Here is a 13,824-nt window from a genome sequence, read left to right on the forward strand (position 1 = left end):
AAAAATCTCAATACAACGATCAAATATTTAAATGGCCACTAAATCTAGAATATATAGACATATAGTTAATATTACCGTATCAAAAATTATCTCTTATAGCAGCACTGCAGAAATAACGTGTCTGATTATGTATACGTTTTATATCAATGTAAACATATGGCACGTACTTCAGTAGTACAGAAAACGTTCCCTATTTATTCCTCGAAATAATTATTTCTAAGTGTTAATATTCTGGTGCTATATGTCTATGATGAACTCGGTGAACTTGCAAGGTGTCTCGTGTAGCTGTAAACAAATCCTCTCCAGTCGATTCTACTCAATGGATCTTTTGAATCACAACACTAGTCTGAACGACTCGTTTACGAAAATAAATCATTTAAAATATTACATTGGATAGAACGTAATATCAATTATATTAAAACAACATATATCTAGGTTCTAAATGACTTTAATGTTTTCTTTTTTTGTTGAATTACAGATAAAATTACAGGGGTCCCTGGCTGTTTAAATATGTTTTATTAAGGTGGTTCGAGCATATTTGCCCCCCCCCCCCCGCGAAAGCTGTATGCTGTTACGTAACGGTGCGTATGCAGACAACTACCTGCCCTCTTTCTGTGATATGTTTTATATCAATTTTACGAATAAAGTAACGATACCTAATTTATTCGTATCATAATCCAGCTTCATTATGGATAAGTGTCGATCTCTCGTCACGTGGCTGGTGTCCCCAAAAACATTGCCTCTTTAAGGTTTCCTCAGGAAAAACAATGACCTCGTGCATCCACCAGAATACATTTCTATAACATCCATATCTAAATATTCCATAATAAACCTAACAAGCCCATTTGTGCAATTCAGCTGCCATTTGGTTTATACTTGAGCTGAAGGGGACAGAACGTGCTTCGACGGGTTTGTCTCCTCTCGTTTTTCCCATCCCATTTTTCCTCCGTACACGGAAAGCTCCCTGCCCCCTGATTCCTCAGGCGCCCGGATGCACACCACCACCAGCAGCAGCAGCAGTAGTAGTAGTAGTCAGTCGGTCGGTCAGGCAGTCAGGACAAACATGGTCGCCAGAGCTGGAGGAAGCGTTTAGGAATCTCCGCGCTGAAATTCGTCTCATTGAAGCGAGGGCGCTTACACTGATCCCCGAAGCACGTTAAAGCATCTCCGGAGGACTGATTTCTCTTCTCGGTGAGTAAGAGCTGTGTCATTGACCGCTGTCATGCCGTCGATTATTCGTCATTTATTAGATTCACGCGACAGGGAATATTCCCAGAACCACGCGCTCTGGAATAGGAAAAGGCCCGCGCTTTACTTTGTTACTCGCACGTGCATCTACATGTCTTTGAGACGTGATGATATTTTCTTTAATGTGAATAGGATGGGCTAACGTTACGTGATTTTTTTCAGGGTAAGATTTGTGCGAGTCTAATGGTATTAATGCATTTAACCGCTTTGTATTAAGCTTGGACCTCGTTTTACTGTGACAGCGCATTTGGTGATTTTCTTTAATTTGAATTGATGTATTTTGGTAAATTTCGGACTAGTCGGCTAAGAGCCTGTCGAGATAGCATGCAACGGGAATGTTGCGGTGATTTGAGACATGCACGTGATTGTCTGTTGTAGCATTTTGTAACGTAGAAACGCTTATATTTACTATAAACTCTTTTTACACGATCCAGAACAGAATGTAGCACATAAATGCAGTTTATAGTTGAGCAATAACACACGAACAGTAGTGCCTCGTGCCACATCTGTAATCTCAGCTGTGGTAAAAATTCACTACCAGAGACAGGAACTGTGATCTCGCTTTCAGTAATTAATTACAAGTAACAATAAATATTTAAGCTAGTAAAAGGTAAGTGAGACTCTAATAAGTTGCATAAAACGGTAACCACTTAATATCTATTTTAAGTACCGATATTTTCATCAAAACACTGATTTTTTTTGTGAAATAAAGGAAATTCTTTGAATACAAGTTGCAGTCCCTGTTATAAGTAACGTTGCCATGCAACATACATCATCAACTTTAATTTTAAATGAGCAGTAATATGACGAAGATGTTACTATCTACCTTATTTTGCTAAGGTAAGGTATTTTCATTGCATGTTCGAGACTTCTGATTCATTTTCGCTGGTAGAAAAATAATAAATAAATAATATGATAATCAGTGTCCATATAAAGCAGCATAACTGACTTAAAGATTATAATTTTTTCTTAACAGGTAAAATAATTAGAAGAAAATGACATTTAAAGTCTTGCACATTCAGATTACAAATGACCTCACTCTTATGTTTAAAAATAAAGTCTGCAACAATACCCATCCACTTTTTTCAGCATCCTTATTAAATTAAAGCTGAAGACCATAATGGACAAATAATATATATGGTGGACCGTGTAAGCGTGTGAAATGAATGTCTAGACTCCCTTCCTCATCTCCTACTGTATGTATTGATATATAATCATATCATAGGAGTGTACAATATACAGTTAGTGTTCAACCTGCTCTTGGTTGGAATATGTAGTATGAGAGATGAATAAGCAAAAAGACTTTGAAATGATTCATTTAAATCGTATTCAAATATCCTGGTAGTCTCTCATGCTCTGTCTTCCTCACAGTGCTGATATCTTTTAGTGGTATATCAGATTTCAGTCCTTTTATGGACCTATAAAACAGACTTCACCTGCCATTGAGGTCATACACTTCTCCACAGCTTTGAATGTGCAGAATGATGAATAATAATAATTTAATGCATGATTGGTTTGTATATTTTGTATTTAACATGTATGTAAATGTTTATACACACATGCAGAGAGGATTTTAAACCTGTATTTCATGCCAGAACATCATGTGCAGCAGCATGTGCGGTGTGTGTACATATTGTGATAGGATCAGACAGCAACAGTCTCTAAGTGTTTATGTAGCCAGGCCTGCATTAGATAAGTGTTTGCTGAGTTGTTGAACTTACTAAAAAAAGAAACGGTCAGGTTCAGGCCAATTTGCCCGTTTTTGGTCTTAGCGATTTATGAATTTATTATAAAGAACTACAGTAAACATTAACTAATGCAAATAGAATAAACAGTTAGAATTTTAAAGCCAGTTAAAATCTTATAGATGGATAGATGGATGGTCGCTTATCACCACACCATATTTTATATTTAATGCCAAATTTGCCCTGCAAAGGTGGCACAGACACACATTGAAGTGACTGTTTAATGCTCTTCAGAAGTAGAGGTCGACTGTTACTGGTTTTTTGACAGCCGATGCTGATATTTTGGGCAGCAGGGGGGCCGATATAAAGCCGATATGTGTGTGTGCACGTGTATATATATATATATATATATATATATATATATATATATATATATATATATATATATATATATATATGATATGATATGATATGATAATATTTTTATTCATATATAAGAAACTTGAAATAATTTGACAATGGATTAAAAATAAATGTGTAAAATAAACATACTTATTCTTTAGATGTCAAAGTATGTTTGTGTGCATTGGGAATCATTTTTCAAATAAAGCCAAAGTAACATACATTTTACTTACAGCACACAGTGAAAATGAGATAAATATGACAGTGGGCAAATGCTTTCAAATCACACGGACCGACCGTCACACAGAGAACACGAGATCATGCTGGATACACACTTCACAAGATCTCACAGTTAGATTCTACTAAGTTTGCAAGGTTTGTGAAATTAAATATTCATTAGTCATTCAAAGATTTGTTTAAATGAAATAAATGCCTATTTGCTTAATGCTGATAGCAAACAAAAAGTATTGTAATGTTTGCCTTTCTATTACTAATAATATAAAAGCAATCCTTATATCTATCTGATAATTAGACATGCTTCTATCCGTGTTAGACAGAACTGTTAACAACAACAGTAAACAAGAGAGATTGTGAGCACTGTTTTCGCTCAAGCCGCAAGCGCTGCCGCTCTCAGCGCTGTCAAAATAAAAGTCCCACCTCGAACACATCGGTCAAGCAGAAAAATGTATTGGCCGTTGCCGATATTTGAAAAATGCTAAATATCGGCCTCTGCGAAATATCAGTCAACCACTACTCAGAAGTGGCATTCACACAGCAACTACAACTGTGTACTGTGATACCAGGGGCTGAAGTGAATCGGATCAGGCATCATTTAATTTGGCTTTTATACAATGTCTTTTTACACTGAATTTTAAGCAGACACAGAGCAGAGCAGGCCTACCTTGGCTCTGAAAAGATGCTCCAGAGAATTTTACCTGGGAACATTTTTTGAATTTCTACATTTTAATTGTATAATATTAATTTTATTTTTTTTCATGCTGAAACATTATTTATACATTGTATAAGGGATAGTATATGTATATATACTACATATGTATATAGTAGTATGATGGCAAGTTAGACCTCTAATTAAGAAATGAGACAGTTTCCACAAAACTGGGAGTAAATTACCCATCTTCTATCCTCCATGTTCCCTGCTGCTCTTCTCACAACACTTTCCATACGCTCCCTCTGAGCTTTGAATGCCAGCACTCACAAGACAGCCAGTGTGTTTCCCCGACAACATTCGGCTTCTCGGTTGCCATTCTCAAAGGAGGGCAAGTTGCCCATTTACCATTCCCATTGCAGCACTAAAGGAACAATAAGTCATTGATATATCTGAGGAACTGCTGGGAGGTGCTCTTTAAACACAATGGCTAATTCTCTGTAAAGGGACATAATGGTGTTGTAAAGATGTCCGAACAGGTTATGGGACCGTTTGTAGCAGAACATTGTGGCTGAACTCCTACCTAAGAGACATTTAAACAAAAGCACATGACATAAGAGGGAGGAGAGGAGGTGACCACATTAGTCTCTCATTGTTTATGAAACAGTGATGTTCTGAAATGTTTTTAAACAAAACGTTTCTCGCGGGTTTTCTTCTCGAAGTGAAGTTATTTACTCCATTAAGCTATCATGAGGATGAATGGGTTTTTAAATGAAGTGCCGTGGCTCAATTTATGACCAGGTTAAGTGATGTTAAGAGTTTGGTTGTTGTTCCCAAGTGAAATACCTAAAATGCACATGGTTGCTCCTTGTTTAGGTTTTGAGTAACTCTAATTACCCCCCTTCAATAAATTTGGTGGAGGAATTCACAAAGCCTCACCCTGAACTGCTGTTTACTTTAGGAAACAGAAACACCCTGTACATGCCCTTCTCACCATCAAACAAGTCTGTGCTTTGCCAGTATGAACTTTAGTCTGTGTTAAGAACTGAAGAGGGTTTGTTTTCTCTTTTAGTCACATGGAAATACTTGACTGCTTGCTGTTGTCTGGCTGTCACCCCTCGGCAACTGGCACCAGTCCCATATCGCACTGTAGAACTGCATGCACACACTGGGGTAATGGGTGAGGATTCGGACCTGTCAGTAAAGGTGCACAGGTCTATCATGTGTCTGACGTCACTGAATCTTTCAGTCTTGACTCGTGAGATTGGGCAATTGTTAAAAAAAAAAAACAACTGACGCACTGGGATAAAATGTAGATCTATGACCAAAGCACTGTAGTGGCTGTAGTTCTCATTTCTCTTGGCATGTTAGGGTAATGTACAAAGACATGTCAGCGGTAGCCATGGGCTGCCTCTAGTGCACTACACTGTCACTGAGCCGTTAGAACATCATTTTGGCAAATGTGTCTAAATATCACAGAAATGACCGGGAGACTTACAGATGTTTTCAAAAGAGAACTCTTCCCTCCTTCAGGGTAAAAGCAAGAATGTTTGAAATAAATCTCACCTCTGAAGGAGTGGAATGAAAAACAGATAAACATCATTTAAAATTCTGGGGCTTTTAGTCTGTGTGCCTGTTAGATTTAAGCTAGTATATTCCCCCAAAATTACTGAACTTTAAATGTGTAAAAATAAAAGTGTATATATAAAAGTTCTTTTCTGAAAAAAAAAAAATCATTATTATAATATTATTAAAAATTACTGCTGTCAAACGATTGAACGTGATTAATCGCATCCAAAATTAAAGTTTGTTTACATAAAAGATTTATGTGTACTGTTTATTTATTATGTATATATAAATATACACGCGCATGTTTATAATTGTTTTATATATTAAATGAATTTATAGGTAATATAAATTATATAAAATATATACATGTAAATCCATACAAATATTTTCAAAAAATATATTGTATGTGTGTTTGCATGTGTGTTTATATGTACATAATAAAAATATACCGTACACGCACATATTTTGTAAATAAAAACTTTTATTTTGGATGCTATTAATTGCGATTAATCATTTGACAGCACTAATAATATATTATATTGGTTACACTTTATTTTAAGGTCCAACTGTTGTTATTAAAGTGTTGGTTACAGTAGCAGGTGTTATATTTGAACAGTCACAAGTCGTCAACTAATGCACGCACATCAATAATAAAACGTGCCTCACAGGGTTCTGAGGGATGAATAATGGCCTCCTGCAGTGAATCCATGCGTTTTTGTAAGAAAAAATATTCATAGGTGCTGCTGCTTCTGCATATGACCGATAATGGAGGTGAGAAAAAAGTTTGTATTACGTTTAAAAAAATATATATTTTTTTCTTACAAAAACACATGGATTAGCTACAAGAGGTCCTTATTCACTCTCTGTAGCCATGTGAGGCACATTTTATTATGGATGCACATGTTTTATTTGACGTCTTGTGGACTGTTCATCTGCTGACTGCAGTGATAGAGCTTGGAATAGCCAGGACAATTGTTAATATAACTCCGACTGGATTCGTCTGAAAGAAGAAAGTCATATACACCTAGGATGCCTCGAGGGTGAGTAAAACACAAGCTAATTTTTAAACTAACCCTGTAATAAACCATTTACTATTACTTTTGCCTCAGACTCCTAATTTGCCGCTTATTAATATTTAGTAAGGTAGTTGTTAAGTTTAGGTGTTGGGTATGATTAAGGATATAGAATATGGTCCTACAGAATATGTGCTTTAAGCACTAATAAACAGCCAATATGTTAATGAAAGGCATGCTAATAAGCAATTAGTTAATAGTGAGAATTGATCCCTATACTAAAGTGTTACCCTTATATTATTTATAATTTGCTGACATTGACACCTAATCAAGGTCAAAACTTTTAGATCTCGATCTCCATTTGTGATGGACATTGGTTAGGATCATCTTTGGTATCTCCTTTGATGGAACTTGAGTAAAATATCTCCATATTTTTTACAGAATTCAGAAGTTTGTTACACATAAGCCTCATCATAACCGCATGTTTTTTAAAAAGTTGTATACATATATAGGCTACTATGCCAGTTTTATATTGATTTTATCCTATTAATATGACTTATTTTCTTTATTACAAATTCTGAACAGTTATCAAACGCCTAGACTTTAAGCCCCACAGAAATTTTCTGAATGAACTACATTTTAAGTTTTGTTGTTGTTGTTGTTGTTGTAGTTGTTTTGAATAAGAATTTAAAAAACTATTACTGCATTTCAGCCATGACTACTAATAGCATTTTAGCACCGAGCCAAAAATCGTGGTTCATGGCTGTGGGGAAAAAAGGAACCGGCCATTTGTATTTATTTTTAATAGTAAATACGCCGGCGCAGGAAGGAAACTGCACTTATCAAAGCCATTTCGTGGGGTCTTTCATGACAAATTAGTAGCACAAGGCCTTTTCGTTGGCCTTTAGTAACCAACCACAGGTCTTAATTTGGACATTTATCGCACTGCGAGCAGCGTGATTGGATGACATTTAACAGCGTAACACCTCAGCTTTCCAAAACACTCAAGCTGGGAAACATGAATGGGAGCTTCTAAAATAATATTTTCCATAAACCATCCACCAACCAGCATTTATTACTCACGCCAACACCACACAGACAGCAGAGTGCCCATCTAAAAATATCAAATTACTGCTTGGCACTCGAGGAGGAGTGGTGTGCACTCGAGAGGGTGTCTGTATGCATTTTGTTCCTGTTCGTGTTCCTGTGAGGGTGTTTTGTATGTATTACAGTTGATGATAGAATATGTACACTGGCAGCTGGTTGCTCTTTTTTCTGAAGGGTTTCATGTGTCATGACTATTTCCAGCACCCTAGGGTCAGCTTAGGAAGTGAGCACCCTGCTATCAGTGCAAAAGCAGCTATTGGGAGACATCTGAAACCATCAATGTCTGTGCGGGGGTTATAATATAGTGGAGCGTCATTGTTGATTTGGAGCACTTTGTTGATGTCTGATGAGTCTTATGAAGTGTGAAAGCATGAACATCAGGGTTGTGAATCTTTTACTGATTTGATTCATGATATTCTGTTTGATTTAGAATTTTAGATGCCAGTTTATTCTTTATTTTACGTGCCACTGACCGCCTCCTCCTCTGATTGATGCAGTTCAGTTGGCAGGTTTTTTTAATTGCATCAAAATGCATAAAACAAACAAACAAAAAGCTAATGTTTCATTCCACATCTGTGAAAAATTGGGAAGTAATTTATTTTGGTATTTGGAGTCATATCAGTTATTAAATGGCTGATATTTAAGATTATTTTTTTTGGAATACAATTTTATTTGGGTTTGTTGATGGTTGTTCAATCATACATGTTAATTTCAATTCCCCCCCTTCACATTTAAATTAGCTAAGCTAAATTAGCCAGCTAAACCTCATTTAAAGTTAATATTTAAATACGCTTTATAATCTATAATTTAACACCTTTAAACCTAATCATTAGCAAATCTCAAAATTAATATTTCCTAATGCTACAGTGTACGTTATAATTTTCTCTTCACATTTATAGTGGCTAGTTAATTTTTTTTATTCTATTTATTTTAAGTTTTTTCAAAAAATAGAGTACAGAATGGAATATATATAATGTATAATATCAGTATCAGTCGGTATTTGAAAATAAATGCATCCCCATTGACAAATGACACCAGCAGTATTTTGTAATGTTGTTATCTGACACAGTGGACACTGTAAACACACGAGCTATTGTTCTGTGGTTTTCAGTCTCTTTCCTCAGCCCAACAAAGGAAGAGAAAGACAAGTTGTTGTATTGCATTCTGCGCGTGTCATTTGCTTGTTTACGGATTTCTATTTGCAGATCACCCATATATTATCTCCCATGATGCCGGAGACCGCACAGGCTTGTTTTGAGTAGCTTGGTGCCTCAAGTTGATAAAAGTGTTGTGTTCTGAAACACTGCGTAATGTGCTGCCTGTATTGCGGTTGGTCTGTGAGTCAGGGCTGTGTAGATGTTAGAGCGATGAGTCCCACGATTGCTTATGACAATCTCTGACAGGCTGTCATCCCCTTGTGACGGCACATGTTGGAGAGAGTGTTCCTGTAACTGCAGCTATCACCTATAGCTACTGTCTCAGCAGTGGACGAACGATTGTTACTGGAGGTTTGGCTATTTTAAGGACAGAGAGATAGACGACCTGTGGGCGAGTCGATCGGCGCGGGGCTGCAGACATCCCTCAAGTCTGTGGCGTGCTGGAGAGGGTTAGTCGCTCTTCATGTTCTCTGGCTTTTGTTTTGGTCTGAGTGTTTAGATGAAGAGAGGTGGGCCGTGAAGGAGGGGGCACATGATAATGATATCATCATCCTGAAAGCACTGATTGTTCCAAACACTGCAAGAAAGAGAGAGGCCGAGAAACAAAAATGAAAGGGAGGCATACTAGAAGTCTTCAGTTTTTATTCCCAGCAAATTTCTCAAATCACAGATTTTAGTATGTTCATCAGCTCATGCATAAACTGAACATGTTGGTGGACAGACATTTGATGAACAGAAAGGTAAACTTGAGTTATTGAACAAAGGGAGGGTCAATATCAAAAGTGCCCAGTGAGTATCTTGTGTGGACAGAAGCAGCGTCCTCGTGGACTCTTTGCCGTATCTAGCTGTGAGATGTTAGTGTACTCTTCCACCAAGGCACTTGCGAGTTCCTGGACATTTCTGGGGTGACACATTGATGAATACATGTGGTTTGGCACTCCAAGGTTGATCAGCTGTCATTCCTGTTTTCCTGTAGCACTCTCTAATGCGTTCTACATGACAGACATTGCAGTTTATTGCTTTGGCCACATCTGCAGCAGGACTTGTGGCTTGTTGTGCTACAGGTGATCAGGAACCCTGGGCATCTTCTGATGTTTGTTATTATAACTCTGACATTTAAATTCTACCCGTTAACCTTTAGTGACTTAAAGGGATAGTTCACCCAAAAATAACAATTCTGTTATTAATTACTCACCCTCATGTCGTTCCAAACCCACAAGACCTTCATTCATCTTCCAAACACAAATTAAGATATTTTTTGTGAAATCCGACAGCTTTCTGACCCTGCATAGACCGCATGCCATAGACGCCTTGGTTACGTACAGAGAAAAGCATGCGCATGTGTTGTGGTACTCTACATAATGGCAAATTTTTGGGCGAACTATCCCTTTAAGGACTTATCCACAGGTGCATGTACATTAATTGTTTATGGTTCATTGAACAAGCATTAAAACATTATCTAAACTCTTTTCAATAAATTAAAATAAATAAATATGTAAAGCTTATTAGGAGTTTTAACAAATTATCTTTAAAATACAGCATTGTGAAAAAGGGATGAGTTTTTTTGTTGTTGAGTTAATATATAGCTATTTTTGCACATTTTATTTATAAAGATACATTCTTCACACAGTTAAATTATATTTAGAATTATAATATATATATATATATTATAAATATATAGGTCTAGAATAACTTTCTAAATAAATATTAAATTATGAATGTAAAAGTTATGATATTACAATTATATATATATGTATATATTTATTTATTAATTAATTATTTTTTTATATATATTATTATTATTAATTTAAAAACTCATTTGTTGGGCCCAATGAAAATGTTGACAAACAGGTAGAAATCAGTTAGAAGTAGTAAAAGCAGATACATTTTTACTTTTGATTAAGAATTAAAGAAACTTTACTTTTGAGAAAAAAAAAACATTACCCACTAAAAAGTCATGCAAAAAAGTGACTAAAAAGTCATGCAAAAATAATGCAAATTCATTGGTTGAATGATGTGGGAGCCCTACATAATAAGATTGAAGCAGATGCCATTTTAGTGTTCACTGTGGAGGAGATTACTGTGAGACACATTCATCCTTCAGTCAGTCCAGCCGTTCTAGGGACCTTAAATGCAAATTAACAGCTGCAATAATGTCTATGTAAATCACATATTTTTTCGTCTTTTAGGTTATTCTTGTATTGTCTGATTAATAATAACTGATATTATTACAACTAATAGGACTATTATTATTTAGTTTGGTTCTGTTTGTTTTAATCTTATGTATTGTTAAAATATACAGTGTATATGTAATTATTCTTTGTATTTTTTTTTTTTTTTTACATTAGCTGTGTTTTCCCCATACAAATTACATGCAATGGTAGTTTGAATATCCCATAATATTGGTAATACTGGCATATTTTACAATACTGTGTTTGTCTGCTGCTCCACTCTGAGGATAGAGAATTCTGTGGCATTTAAATTTTTTTTTGTAAATTTACCTCTTCCATTTGGTTATGTGTGTTTGTTTATTTGATGCCACATTCCTTTAGAGAGACGTAATGCAGATATAATAGAGCCAGCAGTCAGTGTATACACCACTGAATGTCCTTGGTATGACTGCATGCCTTTTCCTGACTGTTAGAAATGATTCACTGACCCCTCCTCTTCTCTCCTCACTCGGATTGGCTTGATCTCCCCCGTCACTCCTTTTTCCCCATGCTGCATTAGCCAATCAGATCCGCCGCTCCCGTTGAAAGCGGGTATGATTGGCTGGCTGGCCTATGATGCTGCTGCCTGTCTTTAAGAAGCAGTCTAGACTGCAGTGACAGGTTTTTCAATGAGAATCGAGCTGCCGTTGTCCTGCAGCACGTCTGACTTTCATTTGGCAGTTCCTTATACTACATTTTACAGAACATTGTGATCTTTTCTTTGTCTGAATCCATTCACCGTTCTCATTGCTCCTCTTTCACTGACATAAGTTGGCAGATCAGCTTGGCATTTTCCCATCATTTCATTCATGATCCCTCACGTTTAATCTGTTCATCTCCCATTTTTCCAATTATTTTCTGACCCCACTTTACAAAAAAAGAGGGAAAGCTCTGAGCACTGCATAGCCTGAAGGTGAGTACTCTTGATTAGAGTTTAGAGTGCTGCAGTCATTACCGATGCATTTTACTGCACTCTCCTTTCTTCTTGTGTCGTGTCTCATGCAACAGGTTCGGTATGTTCCTCATATACTGGACAGGGCATGTCATTGTCAAGGGGTATGCTTTGTAAAAACTTGCCAGTATACATGTTATTGTAATTAGTAGGCATAAAAAGACCCACACATCTCCATACCTGTGTTTAGCAATCAAAGTATCAGCTGCATGTTTTTAATATTTAGTATTATGGTAATATTCATCTCCCAGTGCTTGTTTTGTGCCTTAGGGATTTATAGTGTTGAATATCCTATTGTGTTATAAATTGAATTTTATGGAAATTTTTTACATCCATGTAAATCTATTAAATGCATAATGAACATTTGAGCCTAGAGGGTTTTTGCACACTATGGTTTATGAAATGTATCCTTGGCAATTTAAGTTTGTGTGTATGTTTTATGATTTTGCTGTTGATATGGGTCCTTAAAGAGACGGTTCGCCCAAAAATATGCATTCTGTCATCATTTACTCACTCTAATGTTGATATGTATGACTGACTTTCTTCTGTGGAACTCGAATGGGTTTCAGTGGTAACCAACACTAAATAGCAGAATAAAGGTAAGGGAAAGGGTTGGAAAATGATGACCGATTCTTAATTTTTGGATGAACGGTTCTATTAAGTATGTCTTAATGTCGTGATTTTTTTTTTTTTTTTTTGTTCCAAACCGAGTGGATTTCTCACATTTAAAACAAGGTCAAACATATAAATGAATCTCGAATAAACTGATATCAGTTTAATCTCTTTGAACAAGTTGATTGTTTTCTCCTGAAGCGAATCAGTTCAACTATAGTATGAAAAGTGGGCTTTGACAAGAGCTGTCAACAAATGAATTGCTAAATCTGTTACACAGACTGCTAAAGCGCTGAAGGGCCAAAACCAGTAGACCTCAAATTTCTGAGAGCAGCAGGAGCTTCTAATTTCATCCAAATTGTCTCAGCTTATCGCCCTTTCCTGGTGTCACATGGCTGTAGCAGTATTTTGGCTTAACATCAGTTTTGCCGAAATGTGTCGTAACCATTATTAGTTCTCAAATGCAGACCTCTTTGAAATCCATTGCTGCTATTTAGTATGCATGAGACATTTATGTCTCAAAAGTGCTTTATTTCCTGAAAAAAAAACAGCAGGCATTGCTTGAATGTGTTATGACATCTCCTTTAGAAGTTGATCGACGTGTGTGTGCGCATGTGTACGTATATAAAACATACATTACTGATCAAAAGTTGGGAGTCGGTCGATTTATTTATTTATTTTTTAATGGCTTTTGAAAGACATTTCTTATGGCTGCATTAACAGCAAAATAACAGTGTGAGATTAAAAAAAAATTCTAAGTACTGTTTTCTATTTTAAGACTATCCTTTTTGACAAAGCCAGCAACCATGTGATGTTTGATACGTGAGGTGTTGACGTTCACGAGACTCTTGCACACAATCAGTACCTTGAGCATGTATTAGTCTGGCTTTCCCACTGTTTACATCTAATTCCCTTTAAACAACAGGCTTAGTGAAGTAGAAGAATGTGCCGTTGTGCCCCCTCCAAGTTGACTTTTGTATCAC

The 13,824-nt window shown here is 36.3% G+C and overlaps 1 protein-coding gene across 2 annotated transcripts in view; it reads left to right on the plus strand.

Moving 5' to 3' along the window:
- Positions 1–833: 833 nt before the first annotated feature.
- slc20a2 (solute carrier family 20 member 2) overlaps positions 834–13,824 on the plus strand; it is a 32,362-nt gene continuing 19,371 nt past the window's right edge. Inside the window, exon 1 of one of the 2 annotated variants that reach the window (XM_026270072.1) lies at positions 834–1,191. The gene's annotated coding sequence lies outside the window, so the exon portion shown is untranslated. Of the gene's footprint in view, positions 1,192–11,889; positions 12,191–13,824 lie in introns of those variants that run through there. The other variant, XM_026270074.1, reaches the window with a different exon arrangement.

This window comes from Carassius auratus, chromosome 8 (genome assembly GCF_003368295.1).
Source record: "Carassius auratus strain Wakin chromosome 8, ASM336829v1, whole genome shotgun sequence".
Taxonomy (NCBI): Eukaryota; Metazoa; Chordata; class Actinopteri; order Cypriniformes; family Cyprinidae; genus Carassius; species Carassius auratus.